This window comes from Ornithorhynchus anatinus, chromosome 2, assembly GCF_004115215.2.
Source record: "Ornithorhynchus anatinus isolate Pmale09 chromosome 2, mOrnAna1.pri.v4, whole genome shotgun sequence".
NCBI lineage: Eukaryota > Metazoa > Chordata > Mammalia > Monotremata > Ornithorhynchidae > Ornithorhynchus > Ornithorhynchus anatinus.
In genome coordinates, this window is record NC_041729.1 from 140865189 (window position 1) to 140880696 (window position 15508).

The window sequence follows — 15508 nt, forward strand, 5'->3', positions numbered from 1 at the left end:
TTTGCCCGGGGGCAGGAGTAGGGTGGAGGCGGTGGACCCGGAGGGAGAGAGGTCCCTGTGGATGGCGACTGTGAGGAATGGGCAAAGTTTCGGGGAAGAGTCTGCTACCAAGAGACTGAAGCCAAAACACAAGAGGGAGCTGCATCCAGCGAATTTAACGGCCCGACAGCGGGAGATCGGCACGTGGAGAAAGGATGTCGGTAATCAACGTCATTGTCTCCGACTCAAAGGACAGCACGTCCTCTCCCTACCCCTCGCCGTCCTGGCTGCCTTCTGCCTCCCACTCAGTCTCTCAGTCTCTCTCCCTGCATCTCTGTTTCTCTCCTTGTCTCTCTCTCTGCTGCTCTATCTCTGACTTTCTTCAGGCTTTCTCTTCTAATCTCTTCATCTGTCTTTGAATGCCTCCTGGCCGCTTCTGCCTCCCACTCGGTCTCTCTCCCTGCATCTCTCTCTCTCTCCCTGCATCTCTGTCTCTGCCTCTCTGTCTCTAACTTTCTTCAGACTTTCTTTACTCATCTCTTCATCTGTCATTGAATGCCTCTATCTCTTGCTTCTGTCTCTAGTTTGTTCTCTGTGTCTCTGTCTCTGTCTCTCTCTGTGCACCCACGCGGACATAACGAGAAGCAGCGTGGCTCAGTGGGGAGTCAGAGGTCATGGGTTCAAATCCCGGCTCAGCCACTTGTCAGCTGTTTGACTTTGGGCAAGTCACTTCACTTCTTTGTGCCTCAGTTACCCCATCTGTAAAATGGGGATTGACTGTGAGCCCCAAGTGGGACAACCTGATCACTTTGTATCCTACCCAGCGCTTAGAACAGTGCTTTGCACATAGTAAGCGCTTAACAGATGCCATCACTTTATACTGAGAGGTGACACAGCCTTCCGCATCAGAAGCAGTGTGGCCTAGTGGAAAGAGAACAAGCCTGGAGTCAGAGGACCTGGGTTCTAATCCCGACTTCTCCACTTGTCTGCTGTGTGACCTTGGGCAAGTCACTTCACTTCTCTGTGCCTCAGTTAACTCGTCTGTAAAATGGGGATTGAGGCTGTGAGCCCCACGTGGGACAGTATCCAACCCGATTTGCTTGTATCTACCCCAGCGCTTAATACAGTGACTGGTACCTAGTAATCGCTTTACGAATACCAAAATTATTATTATTATTTGTTATACTTTACTCTCCCAAGCGCCCAGTGCAGTGCTCTGCACACAGTAAGCGCTCAATATAACCGATTGAATGAATCATTGAACGAATACAGTGTCTGGCATATAATAAGCGCTTAACATATAACATTTAAAAAGGCAGGGGCGTTAGGGACCCTGATTCTGACAGCTCCCATGTGGGACTCCCCACCTGCTAAGGTTACTTCAAAACTGTAGAGGGATTTAGGCCCCAGACTCCTCCCAGCATTCTCTACACTTCCAGGAATCTCTGCTCGAGCCCACGGCACCATCTCTCCTCCTCCTTCCCATCTGGAGTCTGTGCTCCTGGCATCACCATCACTGCCGTTCTTGCTGTGTGGGGAGAAGACCAACTCTGGTGGGGGGGGAGAGGAGGGGAGGGGGGGAGGACAGGGTACAGCCAAGCTCTGGGAGTCAAAGGACTTGTACTCTAATCTCAGCTCCACCACATACCTGCTGTGGGAACTTGGGCAAATCTACTAACTTCTCCTTGCCTCAGTTCCCTTATCTGCAAAATGGAGATTCAATACCCGTCACCTTCCTACTTAAACTGTGAGCCCCATATGGGATTTGATTAACTTGTATCTACACCAGAGCTTAGAACAGTGATTGGGACATAGTCAATGCTTAACAAATACCACGAATACCTCAGCGCTAGGCTGGGACCAGATTAATGACCTGGGTCTTCTGGAGCCTTAAAAGGAGTATGAGGGCACCCAAGAATCTGGCAAGGTTGGAGAGACTGAGCAGAGAACTGAAGGCTGGATGACACCTCAGTGTTTTACTCTCCCAGTGGGTAGGGAGGGAGAGAGAGACAGCAGAAAGCAGGACCCCACCCACCCCACCCCTATTCCTTTTTCCTCCAAAACCCATGTCCTTTTTTCTCAATTTGCACTCACTCCCTGCAAGCTTGTTGTGGGCAAGGAACGTGTCTACCAATTCTGTTATATTGTACTCTCCCGAGCGCTTAGTACAGTGCTCTGCATTCATAAATGCCTGTTGTTTGGTGGGGATTGTCTCTGTTGCCGAATTGTACTTTCCAAGCACTTAGTACAGTGCTCTGCACACAGTAAGCACTCAATAAATATGATTGAATGAATGAATAATAAAAATAAATTGTGATATTGGTTAAGCACTTACTATGTGTCAGACATGGTACTAACCACCGTGATAAATACAAATACATTGGATTGGATTCAGTCGCTGTAATAATTATGGTACTTGTTAAGTGCCTACTATATGCCAAGCACTGTTATAAACACTGGGATAGATACAAGTTAACAATAATAATAATAATAATGTTGGTATTTCTTAAGCACTTACTATGTGCAGAGCGCTGTTCTAAGCGCTGGGGTAGATACAGGGTCATCAGGTTGTCCCACGTGAGGCTCACAGTTAATCTCCATTTTACAGATGAGGGAACTGAGGCACAGAGAAGTGAAGTGACTTGCCCACAGTCACACAGCTGACAAGTGGCAGAGCCGGGATTCGAACCCATGAACAGATTGGACACAGTCCCTGACCCACATGGGGCTCATGCTCTTATCCCCATTTTACAGATGAGGTAACTGAGGCACAGATAAGTTATAAGTGGCATGCCCAAGATCACATAGGTAAGTAGAACACCCGGGATTAGAATCCAGGTCCTTCTGACTTCTAGGCCCATGCACTATTCACTAGTCTTCTCTAAGTGCTTAATAAATACCATTGATTAATTGATTGATTCTCTGCCATCTTGCATTTCCTCCTGTCACCAGGACAGCTCTATATGGATGCCCTGCTGGCATCTCAGGTTCAACGTGTCTAAAACTAAAACTCCTCTCTTTCAACCGCTATCCTTCAGTCTGTCTCCAAATCCTGTCTATTCTCCTCCACAACATTTCCAGAATCCATCCCTTTCTCTCCATCCAAACAGTCACCACATTAGTCCAGACATCTCGTCATAACCAGATGACTATTGCCTCAGCCTTTTCGCTGACCTCCCTGACTCCAGCCTCTCCCTTCTCCATTCTATATCTCACTCTGCTGCCCAGATCATTTTTCAAACTCTTAATACACTGCTCACCTCAGCACGGAGTAAGTGTTCAATAAATACTACTGATTGACTGAGCATACTGCCCATTTCTCCCCCGTCCTCAAAAGCCTCCAAGGGTTACCCATTCCTCTTCGCTTAAAACAGAAACTCCTGACTGCAGACTTTAAGGCACTCAATCATCTCTCCCTCCTCCACTTACCCTTTCTTTTCTCCCACTCCATCCCCGCTCACAATTTTCATCCCTCTCCAGCCAACCTACTCACTGTGCTCGCTGTCCTCTTTCTCACCATCAATCTCTTGTTCACGCCCTCCCTTCTCCTGAAGTTCTCTCCTCCTTCACATCAGACCGCAAATCTCCCCACTTTCAAAGCTCTTCTGGAATCGCATTTCCTCCAAAAGGCTTTCTCCAGCTAATCTCTCTGTCTCTCCACTTTTTATCCCCACAACTGCCACTTCAGTTCCTGTGCATCACCTGTGCTTCTAAATGACCACAATCCTGATAACCTTTACATACGTATCATAAAAACTCCATTATTTAATCATAATAATAACAATAATGGTATTTGTTAAGCACTTACTATGTGCCAAGCACTGTTGCTAAGCTTTCGGATAGATACAATATAAGTGAATCACAGTCCCTATCCCACATGAGGCTCACGGTCTAAGGATGAGAGAGTTTCATCCCTATTTGTACAGATGAGGAAATAGAGGCATGGAAGGTGTATGGCAGATCAAAGTTTAGAATCCACATCTCCTGATTCGCAGGCCCAGACTCTTTCCATTAAGCCATGCTGCTTCTCTATTTCCTCATCTACTCTCTCCTACATTTACTTCCTCCTTTATGTAATTTATTCATTCATTCATTCATTAGTATTTATTGAGCGCTTACTATGTGCAGAGCACTGTACTAAGCGCTTGGAATGTACAAATCGATAACAGAGACAGTCCCTGCCCTTTGAAGGGCTTACAGTCTAATCGGGGGAGATAGACAGACAAAAACAATAGCAATAAATAGAATCAAGGGGATGAACATCTCATTAAAACAATAGCAAATAAATAGAATCAAGGTGATGTATATCTCATTAACAAAATAATAGAATCAAGGTGATGTACGTCTCACTAACAAAATAAATAGGGTAATGAAAATATATACAGTTGAGCGGACGAGTACAGTGCTGAAGGGAGGGGAAGAGAGAGGGGGAGGAGCAGAGGGAAAGGGGAAAAGAGGGTTTAGCTGAGGGATTAAGTGTTTTAATTTAAGTGTCTACTGATGCCACTTCCCTACCCTAGTTGTAAGCTCCTTGAGGGTAGGGATCATGCCTTCTAACTCTTTTGTAGTGTCCCAAACAATTAGTACAGTACTCTGCAAATAGAAGGGTCTTCATAAATGTTATTGATTGATTGATTGATTGATTGGGCTTGATAGATCAAGACCACGGACAGATCTCAGCTCTGGGCAACACTGTCTGGGTGTTGGTTACACCCAGGCCACCAACTCTACCAACTCTATTGTAGGCTCCCTAGTGCTTAGCACAGAGTTCTACATACGGTAAGTGCTTAGTGAGGGTGATTAATTGATTGATTCTCTTCCAATGGAAGAGTCCACTCCTTTGTGAGAGAGAAAGGAGGGAAAGGCATCAGTTGACATCTCACACCCTCCATCTCCCCGGTCTCATCTTCCTTTCTGGAACAGTACACCCCCCCCCACACACACACACCCGCCCCACATCCACTTGGATAACTCAGCCAACTGACCATCTCCCACAGGCCTCCCCTATTGACGGGCGAATTCAGGTCCCAGCATGGTGGGTGAGGCAGCTGCTGTTCCTAACCGGATTAGACTGGAATTCTGCCTGGTGACCAGCAGAAATCATATCATCGCCACAGCCACCAGAAATAGAGAGAGCCCAAGTCCCAGAGACACACACAGGCTCACACAAGGGCCCAGGCACTCACGTGGATACGCACAGACCCATGGAATTCTAGGCTCCCTCCTGTTCCTTACCCTAACCCTAACCCCTCTAGCTCTTTGTGGGCAGGGGATGTCTCTATCAATTCTGTTATATTGTACTTTCCCAAGTGCTTAGTACGGTGCTCTGCACATAGTAAGCATTCAATAAATATGATCTAATCCCAGCTCGGCCATTTATCTGCTGTGCGACCTTGGGCAAGTCACTGGGCCTCAGTTACCTCATCTGTAAAATGGGGATTGAGACTGTGAGCCCCAAGTGGGACAGGGACTTTGTCCAACCCAATTTGCTTGTAACCACCTCAGCGTTTAGTACAGTGCCTGGTACATAGTAAATGCTTAACAAATGCCACAATTATTATTATTGCTTGATTGATTGTTTGATTGCAAGGAATGGGACTAGGACAGGACCCTAGTGACCACATTACTAAGATTTTGAGCGAAAGCCTCAGAAGGAAAAGGAAATGAAACATGTGAAGTCAGCTTTAACCACAGGAAACACAGCTGGAAGAGAAATCAACAAAAATGTGAAAAAGCCATAATTTTTTTTTAAATTTCTGTGGTATTTGTTAAGGGCTTACTATGTGCCAGCCACTGTATTAAGCACTGAGGTAAGTGCAAGCTAATCAGGTTGGATACAGTCCATGTCCCACATGGGGCTCACAATCTTAATCCTTATTTTATAGATGAGGGAACCGAGGCACAGAGAAGTAATGTGACTTGCCCAGTGTCACACAGCAGGAAAATAGAAGAGCTAGGACTAATCCATCTGAGTGCCAAGTTCATGCTCTATCCACTAGGCCATGGTGCTGCTCCTGCAAATTCTAAGAATGGGGTCACAGAGTCCTAACGACCCCTGTGAGCTCAGCACCTCCCTCTGTCTCAGTTCCAGGACCCCCACCCTGCCTGCTGACTCTCATCAGTCCTGGGGGCTAGTGGCAGTCTCAGATGGGGCCTTGAGTGCCTTGAGAGAGGGGAAAGAGCAGAGATTTGAGGGGAGACAAAGCCTGAGAGGGGACAGCCTCCTAAGAGTCAACAGTACATAAAGCTACCATTTTGGGTCATTCAGCCCTGACTGGAAACTCTCAGGTTGCATCCCAGAGAGCCGTGATGAGAAAGGGTGGGAGTTAAGCTCCCAAATCTGCGGTGGGTTGTCGACCTCACTGTCCTCACAGAGTTTGCCCCTCTGCCTGGAGAGGTGAGAAAGTTGTCTTGGATGACAAGTTATGAAGGGAACCAGTGGAGCCCTCTAGAGCTGAGCCCCTCCCTCCCACACCACTTAGCCCTGGCAGCCCACTGCCAAATGCCCTCTCAGAGAAAGGAGTCCAGAAGATATTTACATATCTAGCCTGGAAATGCACTGTGAACAGGGACTGTGTCTGTCATATTGTCATAGTGTACTCTGTACGGCGTTCTGCACACAGTAAGCACTCAATAAATATGATAGACTGACTGATATCATTAGAAGGGCCCAGTCCCCTGTAGACTGTCAGCTCCATGTGGGCAGGAATTGTTTCTACCAACTCTATAGTATTGTACTTTCCCAGACCCTTAGCACAGTGCTCTGCACATGGTAAGCACTCAGTAAATCCACTGATTGATTGCTTATCAATGTACCCCCAGCCCTGGCCCTGAAACACCAAACAGGCCCAACAGGGAAGAGTGGGCAACCCATTTACATCAAGGCCTGTACAGTTTTCCCTCCCACCCCACCCCTGCCACACACAAACACACACAAAAACACCTCAACTGCTTGCTCTCCTCTTCACCCCATCCTTCCCTGCCCCCGTCTCCCCCTCCCATACCTCATGACACAAGACTGCCACCCAAAGGAAACGTTCTTCCATAATTAGCTCCTCTCTTTTCCCGCTGTGATAACTGCCTGTAACCATCTCCCTTCCCTGCACATCACTTCTACTTGGTTGTCCTGTCCGTCTGTCAGTCCCTGTGGCTCTTAGCTGACCTCTGTGTCTCTCCTGTCTTCCCCTCCCAATCGATTCGCAGAAATCAGAAAAGACACACGATGTACCGGGCTGCGGGGGAGAGAGAAAAAGGGAGGAGGTGTCATGGTCTCTGTGCCGAAGGAGCTGAAAGTCTGATGGAGAGACAGGGAACACACACACACACTCCCCCACACATGCACACACACGCACATCCACGCACTCCTAAAACAGCACCAGCAAGAAGCAGCAGTCACATCAGATCCCATGAGCACAGGCCACAGAGACACAGACGCGTGACTTCCCCGTGCTGGAAGACTGGAGGGTAGTTGAGGTAACCTAAGTTGCAAGGAGTCCCCACCTGATGAATCCCAGTTTTAATCGACATCGATCTCCCTGCCGCCCCAGTCCACCCTTCTCCTGAAGCCAGTGGCTTCGGTTGTATCCAACAGAGCTGTGTCTCCAGCTGTCTAGTGTCCCTGGAGACACATGCACTGTAGACTACACCCGGGCCCCCCGACAGCCTGATCCGGTCCCTGCCCCTACTCCCCCTCCCTATACGTCCCATCCATTCCATATATGCATGCACACACACCCATGCACATATACCCTGCCTCACCCCCCACTGCACACACATATACACATCCAGCTCCTCATTCCCCATGCCTTGTTCCCCAGCCTTTTGCTCTTCCAGAGTCATTCGGCCTGGCTCACCCATCCCACCCTCTTTATCTCACTCCAGCCCCCTGCAAGTCCCTGATGTCCTCCTACCCTCAGATCCAGGCAGCAGAGGGGCCAGAGAAGAAAGCTGGGGAGACAGTGAGGGGGTAAATACCGAGAAGGGGGTTGACAGAGACAGGAGGAGGGGAGGACAAGGGGAGATGAAGGAAGAAATCTCTGATCTGCAGATCAGAGTTAGTGAGGACCCAGAGGGTCTCCATGGCACTAGGTTCTGATGATGCCCTAGCAGCATAACTGTGCCCAACCTGCCCTTCATGCCCAGCACTCAGCCACTATGGCAACCTGGAGCCACGCTGAGCCACTTGAGCATGAAATGTCTGAAGTGGCAGAGATGGTGAAAGCAGGTGGAGCCAAGTCTGCTCCCAGCCCCCAGCCAAAGCCTTCAATCAATCAATCAATCAATATCAATCAACCAATCAATCAAATTTAATGAACACTTACATGTGCGGAGCACTGTACTAAGCCCTTGGGAGAGTACAATATAAAAATATAAGAGACACATTCCCTGCCCACAAGAAGTTTACAATCCAGAGGGGGAGATCAACATTTATGTAAATAAGTAAATTGCAGATATGTACAAAAGTGATGAGGAGCTGGGGGATGGTGAATAAAAGGAGATGCAATAGGGAATAGGAGAAAAGAAAATGAAGGCTTAGTCAGGGAAGGCCTCTTGGAGGTCTTCAGTAAGGCTTTAAAGGTGTTGAGAGTAATTGTCCGTTGGATATGAAGAGGGAGGATGTTCCAGGTCAGAGACAGGATGTGAGAGTTTGGCAGTGAGATAAACAAAATCGAGGTACAGTAAGTAGGTTGGCATTAGAGGAGTGGAATGTGCAGACTGAGCAGTAGTAGGAGAATAGAAAGGTGAGTTGGGAGTGGGGAGTCCATGGGGACCTGGGGCCTTCCTTCACCCAGACATTTGATGTCACCTCTTGAGGATTCCTTGTGGGATGCCTCATCTCAAAAGGGCAAGGAATCAGCCTGGCTGGCGGCAGGGGAATGGATGAGATGATCCCCAAGGATGCATTGAGCTAGAGTAGTTCAGGGGTTTGGGTTTTTTTTTCATAAACCAAGGCTGGGGGAGGGTAGGACAGTTGGAGAGAATGCTATTTGGTTTCACAACCTGCACCTCTTCCCTCTTCCCCCATCCACCTCCCTTCCAACTCTTCATTATCAACATCAGGGCAGGGCCTAGTAGGCAGAGGGTCCTGGCTCTGACTCAGACCTGCTGGATGACCAGAGGGAAGTGGCTCACCCTCTCTAGGTCTTGCTACCCCCCGAGCCATGGATGGAAGCTTCCCCGACTTTCCTGGGGTGTGAGATGGGAGAGGGGGAGGATGGTGAGGAAGGGCTCTGGTTGAGGGGTGGACAGAGGGAGATATTTTCACGGAAGCAATGGGGAACAGAGCTTCTAGGGGTCCCACACGTGCAAAAAGATGGACGTGATATCTACCCTCAGAGAGCCCCAAGACCCTAGAGGGGAGCAGGATGGACAGACCCAAAGACACTCCACATCCACAGTCTACAACAATAATAACAATGGCAATAATATTTGTTCAGTGCTCAAGATAATTAGGTTGAATGCAGTTCCTGTCCTACATGAGACTCACAGACTAAGTAGGAGGGGAACAGAGATTTAATCCCCATTTTACAGGTGAAGAAACTGAGGCACTGAGAGGAAAAGTGACTTGCCTAAGGTCACACAGCAGACAAATGGTGGAACTATTTGACTCCCGGACCCCAGCTCTTTCAGCTAGGCCATGCTGCTTCTCTGAACCACTGAATGCTTAAAGACTCCAAATCAGTCTGTTCCTCTCTCTCCACCTTTCTGCTAACCCCTCTCGCAAGTCATAGCGACTCCCGTGTCACTCCTGCTGCCTGGGCAAGGAGGGAGCAGGACGTCAAAGCAGGAGACCCCGTCCTCCACCTCTCCCCATCAGAAGTGGCTTCCCTGGATTGGGGAGGGGTCCTGCTCTCTCTGCCTCTGCCTCTTCCCTTCCACCTCCTGTCTGTCCGCCTCTGCCTCCACCTCTGTTCGGTCTCCCGGACTTCCCATCTTTCTGAGCCGCCGCCTCCCCAGCCTCTGACCCATAAACCTGGTCGACTCGCTCCACAGCCCGTGTTTGCTCGAGGGGCCCGGCCCCACGCCTGCCACTCGCCGCTCGCCACCCGCCGCCCGCCTGGCCTAGGCCGCTGTTTGTCTTTGGTGGAGCCGGCGGCGTCCCAGAGCAAACACCAACATCCTGCGGAGATCCGGCCAGCTGGGAGTGTCTTCGACGGCCGAGGGGCAGACCGGGGAGAAGGAGGGGGAAGGAAGGTGGAAGAGGAGGAGAAGGACGAGGGAAGGAGGAGGAAGGGAAGGAGGAGGAGGAAGAGAAAGAGCAGGAGGAGGAAGAGAAGCAGCAGGAGGAAGAAGAGAAAGGAGGAGGAGGAGAAGAAAGGAGAAGGAGGAAGAAGGAAGGCAGAAAAGGAGGAGGAGGAAGAGGGAAGGAGCAGCAGGAGAAAAGAGGAAGAGGAGAAAGGAGGAGGAGGAGGAAGAAGAAGAGAAGAAGCAGGAAGAGGAAGGGAAAGGAGGAGGAGAAAGGAGGAGGAGGAGAAGAAAGGAGGAGGAGGAAAAGGGAGGGAAGCAAGGAGGGAGAGGGAAAGGGGGAGTGGCGGGGCTGGTTGGGGAGGGGAGGATGGGGGAGGTGAAACAGGGCGGGATAGGGATGGGGACGGCACAGGAGATGGGGACGGCACAGGTGATGGGGACGGCACAGGTGAAGGGGAAGGCCAGGCATAGCGGGGAATGTGAGCAGAGCCAGGCTTTCCAGTGAAGATAATGACCGGCTCTTTAGAAACTAATCCCATCTTTGTCTTATTTCCCAGCCCTTAGTACTGCACACTAATAATAATAATAATAATTGTGGTATTTGTAAAGTGCTTACTATGTGCCAAACACTGTACTATGTGCTGGGGTAGATACAAGCAAATCCAGTCCATGTCCCAAATGGGACTCATAGTCTTAATCCCCATTTTCCAGATGAGGTAATTGAGGCACAGAGAAGTTAAGTGACTTGCCCAAGGTCACACAGCAGACAAGTGGCAGAGCTGGGACTAGAATCCAATTCCTTTTGACTCCTGGGCCCATGTTCTAACTCACATAATAAGTATTTAATACATACCATTTCCACTAATCTCCTCTAGGAAGCCAGACCAGATTTAATAATAATAATAATGTTGGTATTTGTTAAGCACTTACTATGTGCAGAGCACTGTTCTAAGTACTGGGGTAGATACAGGTAATCAGGTTGTCCCACGTGAGGCTCACAGTTAATCCCCATTTTACAGATGAGGTAACTGAGGCACAGAGAAGTTAAGTGACTTGCCCACAGTCACACAGCTGACAAGTGGCAGAGTCGGGATACCCTTCCTGCCTCCCTCCCTCCTTCTTCTCTTTGGTTTATCTTGATTCTTGATTATCTTGATTCTATTTATTGCCTTGATTCTATTTATTGCCATTGTTCTTGTCTGTCTGTCTCCCCCGATAAGACTGTAAGCCCGTCAAAGGGCAGGGACTGTCTCTATCTGTTACCGATTTGTCCATTCCAAGCGCTTAGTACAGTGCTCTGCACATAGTAAGGGCTCAATAAATACTATTGAATGAATGAATGAATGAATGAATGAATGAATGAATGAATCAGGTTCGGGGGCTTCCCAGCAGCTGGCTGGGTCCATCCTGCATTCATTCCCCCAGAAACCAGGTGTGGAGGGGTGGAGGGACGAATGGAAGGAAGAAGGGAGTGATGGACAGACAGATGCATGGATTCTCACCATGGCATCGGGGAAGCAAAGCCAAGATCACTAGAGTTCTTAGCTGTACTGGCTGCCTGCTCACAGGAAAAGCTTTGCCCCCATCCTTACCTAGGCCTGACCTGGGACTCCCAGCTGGTCTGGGAGAGGTCATCCTGCCTATCCTTCTGCCTTCAGGGTGCTGAATGACTTCTCTCTCCAGCGGCCTTGGGTCTTAGGTCTAGGGTCAGTGGGTCTTGGGTCAGTCTCCAAAACCACAATGGACAGCCCTTACAAACAGCCTTCTTCCTGGCATCTCCCTTCTCTGCCCCCACTTCTCTGACTGGTCCTGCCCCCGCTTCTCTGACTGGTCCTGCCCCCGCTTCTCTGACTGGTCCTGCCCCCGCCTCTCTGCCTGATCTTGCTCCCTTTCACTGCCTGGTGCTGCCTCCCCTTCTGTGCCTGGTCCTGGTTGGTTCATCCCTTGCCAACCCCTCCTCCAGGACAAAGTGGACCCCCAGGTTCTCCCCGACCCAAATCCTCCCTCCTTTCCAGATCTCCCTCCTTACCCTTCCCCACCAGACTCCCTCCTTCCTCCAGACCCCTCAGCCCCATTCATCTGCCTGCCCCCCAACAGGAACCACTCCAATAGATCCAGCTTTTCTTGGAGCTGAGAAAGGGCAGGGCCATGACCGAGGGACCGTCGGCCCAGTAACCCGCCCCCCTCACTGGCTGACCCCCTCCCTCCCCCACATACCCACCCCTCAGCCAGATTAGGTCAGAATCCCACAATCAGCCATTAAACAAATGAACTTGTCTCTCCCTGGAAGATTGCAGTGGGACTAATCTAATCAAGTAGCAGAAGTGGGATGGAGAGGTCCCAGTCTCCAATTACCTGCAGAGCACAGCAGGGAGACTGAGACCTAGAGAGAAAGATAGAGAGATGACAGACAGAGACTGAGAGAGAGGCTGCTGGGAGCCCACTGCCCCCATGACTCTGGCCCTGCCCAGCAGAGCAATCAGTCCCCATCCCCCACCCCAAGGTAGTCTGAGCCATTAGGCTAGAGCTGGTCAGAGGCAGGGCCATGGCTCTGGGTGACCCCGTGCCCCCTGGGCTCAGCACTGCTCTCCAGTGGGGAGGGGTCCCGGCCACTCCTCTCCAGGTGTGGGCATGGGCGTGGGTGCAGCTAGGCTCTGGATGGGGGCCTTGGCCGTCAGGGTCTCCCCAGGCAGGAAGCTGCTGGGCGACTTCTGCCCCTGTGATCCAAGAGAGTGGCCATGGGGCTGGGAGAGAGCTGGGACAGAGATCAGCTGGACTTGGAGCCAAGGTGACCCACGTGTGCCCGCACACCCACACACACACACACACACACACAAACACAGGCACACCTCATATCAGCATATGTCCCCTGCACTTGTGTATAGTCATGCACCTTGTGGGCACACACATCCCCTGAACACACTTATGTATACACTTTCTCCACTTAGAGCTGCGAGCCCAGAATCATGCACTTTGACACATGTATTTTCCATTGCATTTGTATAAGTTGTCCAACAGATCCCCCGACACTACTCTAACACCACAGTCACACACACACACTCTCTCTCTCACATTCAAGGACCCATTCTCAGTACATGATCACTCATAACTTTGACAAAACCAAACGAAGGCCTAAAAACACACTCATACACCTTGATTTGCACCTGGAACCCCTCAGCGGCACTCTGAAACTGCACACAAACACAAGCACACAAGGGGACATACACACACACACACAAACCCTCACACATGCATTCAGTGACCGATTCTCAATACATACTCTTAATTTTGATACACCCCAAAACAGGGCTAAAAGCACTCACTTACACCCTAATTTGCACCCAGACCTCCAGCCACAACCTGAAACACTCCCACAGACACAAGCAGATCCACAAACACACAAACACACACAAACACACTGCATTCGATGACCCATTCTCAATATGTACTCACTCATGACTTTGACACACATCAAAACAAATGCCTATAAGCACACACACTCATACACCTTAATTTGTATCCAGACCTCCACCCACTCCCTGAAACATGCACACAATCACAAGCACAGAAGCAGATGATCACACATGCACATAAGCACACCAGTAGCATGGCTGCTGGCTCAATCTCTTCTCTGTCTCCCCTCCTCAGTCCCCCACCTTCTCCCCTCCCCCAGGCTGACCCTGGTGTCAAGGGCTCTTCCTGTTGTTCCTGTGGATTGGCCCAGGACAGACTGTGGCAGGGCGCTGAGCTGTTCCCTCCAAGGATTTCCTGTCACAGCTCAGGACACACTGGGCCCTCTCCCCCACCCCCACCCCTCCACCCCATTCCCCAGTCCCACACCTCTGGCCCTGAAACTCAGAGTCCCCTGGAGCAAGGCTGAGGAGGAGAAAGCAAACAGGGCCTGAATTTCCCATTCTGTTCTCACTCTCTCCTGACCAGAGCCCAGCCAAAGAGACTCGTGCCCACGTGCCAGAGACTGAAAAGAAATCAGGCAGAGAGCCAAAGGGAAACCAGGCAGCGAGTCAAAGGGAAACCAGGCAGCAGGCCAAAGGGAAATCAGGCAGCTGGCCTAAACAAATCCAAGTTCAGCATCAAAACGGGTCAATCTTACACGTTTCAGCCTGTGAGCTTGAGTGTGCACTAAGGGGGGATGGTCTTGTGTAAGGGTGGGCACGGGCTGGCGTGAGTGTGTCTTGGGGGAGTATGGGTTGGTTGAGTGTATGCTGCAGGAATGTGGGCTTGAGGGTCCACTAGGGTGCCTGTGCAAGCTTGAATGTGGGTTTGGGTGAATGTTGGTTTGCATTATGTGTTTTCATTGTGTGCTTGTGTTGTGTCCACTTGGAAGGGCGTAACTTCCCATCAGGTGTGGAGCCAGGGATGAGGGATTGGGCAGGGAAGGGTTGGGATAACAATCATACACACTCAAGTAGTCACGGTTCATGAATCTGGCTTTGGACTTGAGCAGGGCTCTCAGGGGTCAGGGGAAGGGGGAAGGGGACTCAGGAGCCCCCAGCCTGATCTGGCTCCGTGTGTGTGTGTGTGCGTGCGTGCGTGCGTAGGGGTTTGGAGGGGGAAATAGGTTCACAGAGTGGGAAATGGGATGGGCCATAGGATGATTCTCATTTTAAATTAAAAGTGCTTTGTAAATAGAGTTCAATCCTTCCCTGACTAAGCCCTCCTTTCTTCTTTTCCCTCTCCTTTCTGCATTGCCCTGACTTGCTCCCTTTCATAGCACTCATATACGAATCTGTAATTTATTTATTTATATTAGTGGTTGTCTCCCTCTTCAGACTGTAAGCTCCTTGTGATCAGGGAATGTGTCAGTTTACTGTTATATTGTACCCCCCCACCAAGCACTTACTAAAGTGCTTTGCACACAGTAAGCACTCAATAAATACAATTGAATGAATGAAGGAAGGAATGCTGGAGCCCACAAATGGCATGTAAATGATATATAAATGAACACAAGCACACCTGCTGATGATCTTCGCATCTCACCCACCTGGATGGGGTCCTAGTGGAGGTGGAGAAGCTCGGAGCCCAGTTACCCCAGTCCCCCTGGGCCACTGATTCCGTATTTCCCTCCCCAGCCCCTGCTCTTCCCCCAGCCCTCCTCCTCCCTGCAGCCTGGTTTTCCAAGGCCCCATCTTCTGCCCCTTCCGCACAGACCTCAGCTCTTTTCCCTGCCTATGGAAGCCCCCGGGCCCTGGGCCCACCCTTGTAGCCCGGCACCAACCCTTTCCCCAGGGCAGTGGCCCTTGCCTCCCCAGGCTGCAAAGGAACCCAGCTGCCAGCCTGCAGAGCCTTCCCCTCTCTACTGCACTGCCTCCCCTCTCCCCTT

General features: G+C 50.3%; 1 protein-coding gene and 1 non-coding gene across 2 annotated transcripts in view; both read right to left on the reverse strand.

Annotated features, from left to right (window-relative positions):
* The window catches only part of LOC100085552 (cGMP-dependent 3',5'-cyclic phosphodiesterase), a 139410-nt gene that overhangs the window by 56435 nt on the left and 67467 nt on the right, over nucleotides 1-15508 (reverse strand). The window lies entirely within an intron of this gene.
* MIR139 (microRNA mir-139) lies at nucleotides 7548-7634 on the reverse strand. The gene has a single exon (NR_034683.1). It is a non-coding gene; the product is annotated as a microRNA mir-139 (primary transcript).